Here is a 3,934-nt window from a genome sequence, read left to right as displayed (position 1 = left end):
ATGAATTCCACATATAAATTTTGCTCGCTAAATTGAAATATCCTTCATATTCGACCGTGCTCATGATATCGTTAACAAACTGGCCGCCTACTCCGTCAGTGGAAAAACTATGGAACTGATGGTGCCTTCTCGGCAGAGGCTGAAAATCATATAAATATTTCTTAAAGTTTAAGCAATTTAGACCGTAATCATGGTCATGATTAACGCTTAAGTAAATGTGTTAAGATTTATTAATTTAATTTACTTAAATTTAATATTTACAAATGCTTATTTTGACATAAGCGGATAGATACAATTATGTTAATTAATAAATAAGAAATTAAAATTTATAACTAACGGTAGTTTTTGCTGGTGATAGGAGAGAGTAATTTGAAGATAAATAGTCTCTGTTATCCACTTGTCTTGCTATATATGTGCAAATTACTTACAGAATCGTAACGCTGTTCCTCATACAAAATATCCGGTTCGGTGTTAATAATTGTACCAACAGCTATCAGATCTGATTTAACTTGTAGGTCGTGACATTTAAACCATCTAGCGAGATCGATAAATGATGACACCCGCGGCGGATATTGTTCCGGCATAACGTTTTGTGCCACTCGTCCATTCCTCATCTGAAGAACACCACCTAAAGCTGCAAAATCAGGCATAGAAGATAATACAAACATTTTTTTATTTATTCTTTTAATCGATTATAACTACAATAAATGCTTGTTACCAACAGTACGATCCTCTTCATAGAAGTGTCTGTGGAGAATGCTTTGAATTATTGTTATAATATAACGGGACGCATTCCATTCTGCAGAACTATTATTACATAGTAGGTATGTGTGATAGGGGCATGAAATATATTATATATATATATTATATATATATATCTGAGATAATTATGAAAATTTATATACATACTTGTTGCGACTTCTGAAAGTGTAGTAGGCGGTAAGTTTATCGAGTCCATAGAAAAATTTGCAATCCAAAAATTGCCGTTTCCTGCCGCTATAATGTTTACTTTGAATTTAAACGCAAAATGCTATAACTAAATATTCATGAAAAACACATAAAAATTGATAATTTGTTAAGTTAAAAAGTATTTTTAATAAATTATCTAAAATCTAAATCATATTAATGATATTATTTAAAATAATTAAAATACGAAAAAAGTGATAGCTGTTACATTATGTAATAAGTATGATAAATATTGTAATGAGCTATTAGAGATAATATAATAACTTAATTTTTATGTAAATTATATAGAAATTAGTTTTCCTAACAAATTCTATAAAAAGTAAGGACCATTAATGTTAAATAACACGTACGTTGATTAAGTAGCAATCTGTTATATTGACGAAAAAACTTAATTTATAAAAATTGCACAAAAAGCAATATGTATTATAGTTATATTTCTTTTATTTATATTAAGGCACTCTTTGTGTGATTTGTTACGTATGTAATTTCTTATTGGAATTACTACGTAGCCATAATATGGAAAATATAAAGTATGCTCAGTATATATTTTGATGATAGTACGAATAATGTATTATTTAATTTTTGCAATATTGTAGAAGCCATTTTGTTAGTGTGTATTATATTAATATTGATATGTAATATTAATAAAGCAAACGCAAGTTATGTATTTAAATATTATGTTTTCTCTCCTTTTCTCTCCTCTCCTCTCCTCTCTCTCTTTCTCTCTCTCTCTCTCTCTCTCTGCATGTGTGGGTGAAAAGGCTAGATTACATACCTAAAGATGTATGTTGTAAAAGTGTTATTTTAATTGCAGAATATTTAATTTCTAACTAATTCACTATCAACAGGCACGTCTATTATTCTTTCGTAGTCTGTATGAATATGAGAGAATAATAGAAGGCACTTTGTCAAGAACGTTACTCTTAAACAGAAAACAACAGTATTAGACAACAGTAAGAGATCATAGTGGGGAAAGTACGGTGGGTAAAATAGTAATAGTTATTCTTATTTTAATGTACTTGACTGAGAATTTTTTCCATCAGGAGAGAGCCAAATACTTCCATAATTTTAAGATTTAAACAATATACTTGTATAAAAGATCCAGTTAAGGCATTAATTGTCTTCATTATTATTTTATATAATTTTCTTTATATCTATTTTAAATATTTTAACAAATGCATAAAATACATAAAGATTCTTCTAAAGTAAAACGGATATTCGTATTTTATGAACAATTCTGTATTTATTTTTTAAATTAATTAAATATTAGAAGAATGTTGAAGAAGTAATATTTTTTTATATAGATATTTGTGCGTAATATCTAATAAAAACGTATTTTTGTAAATATATAGTTAAAATATATTATGCACTTTAAGGAAACGAGTAAAAAAATAATTGAAATTTAAATGAGTATGTCCCCTTTTTGCGTCGTTGAGTAAGAAAAAGTATCATTACAACAGCAATTGCATGATATACCGTGTTACTTCTACAAGTGTTTCGACTTTTTCATGATATTTTTATTGTAAACAATACTGTGTCTATATTCGAATATTTTGTTTCTCTTTCTATTCTCTTATATACTTATTTGTTGAAATAAGTAATATCTAACAAAAGTACGCATGTAGATCTTTCTTTGTACTTATACATTTAAGCGACCGTTATATTATTGCATTTGTAGTGTCACGCCTTTTCTTTCTTGCCCGAGGCGCAAAACGGATCAAAAGGGGGAACGGGAGAGTAAGGATGACGGGTTTCTCGAGCTGTTCCCTCGCACAATTCAAAAGCCACACACCAAACGAAAATTAGGCATTATGCTCGCGTCTACCAATTTCCAAAAGGCGCAAAAATCTAGACACGACACGACGGTAGCCAATTCGCGATAGCTAATTCAGTCTTTCGTGCGAGGGGGATGGCCAGCTCGAACCTAACGGTAGAGGAGCAGAATAATGCTGGGCAGTGCTATAATTTCGGCGGAGAGACGGTCAAGTAATTCTTAAATCACCATATTTTTAGTAACAATTATATTCTCATTTTCCATAAGCTGCATTGAAACTGATCGGCATGCAACCTATCGGCGATGATTATCCCCGAGATCGCGACAAGTTCTTAACAACGGTGTACAGCCGCGTAAAGATTGCTGTTCCCACGTGATTCAAAGTAGGCGACTCGGTACGCGTGAATAAATTCAAGACAATCTTTGAGAAAGGTTACCCCCCCACCCCCACTCACACACACACACACGCCAAATTGGACTACGAAAGTGTTTAGAATCGTTTAAGTACAGAAAACTAATCCCGTGACGTATCTACTGGAAGATTTCTGCGCAAAATCTGCATTACGTTGCTAATCTTGATCTGTATCTCGTTAAAAAAGTGTTACGTAAAAAAGGGAATGAGGTTTATGTAAAGTGACTGAGATTCGATAGTTTACACAATTCTTAGATACGCAAGGATGTTTTGTAAAATAAATTTCTTATAATATGCAAATAAGTTTGTTTTCATTTCTAAAAAAAGTCATGTATTTATAAAATATACAATTAAAGTATTTACAAAGGTATCTCGTAATGACCCCATGGTAACGTCTCAGTAGAATTAGGTACAATGTATCGTTTATCGTCATACGGATTTAGAGCGATTTTCGTATTGGTTATGGTATAATGCACTTCGTCCAGTTCGGACTTTACGCTAGACTGCTGTCGCGTCATTTCAATTTCATCACGCAGACACAACGTGTAATCGTCAAACGTTATCTCCTTGGCTACGACGTTGCTCTTGATCTCGCTTTTGATCTCGTTTGTGTCTTTCTTACCATCTACTCGCAAGGCGTACATCTTTGCCCTAATCCCGACAAATTCAGTCATAATGGCACCGTGGTTTTTGTCCTTCATTAAGCCCGGTACTTTTTCATTGGCGAGCGGGATTCCGTACGCATTATCGACCGCGTAATCGCTCGTATCGTATTTGTCAAT

This window comes from Temnothorax curvispinosus, unplaced genomic scaffold (genome assembly GCF_003070985.1).
Source record: "Temnothorax curvispinosus isolate PA1 unplaced genomic scaffold, ASM307098v1 QBEX01004947.1, whole genome shotgun sequence".
Lineage (NCBI taxonomy): Eukaryota > Metazoa > Arthropoda > Insecta > Hymenoptera > Formicidae > Temnothorax > Temnothorax curvispinosus.
This window is presented reverse-complemented; position numbering follows the sequence as displayed.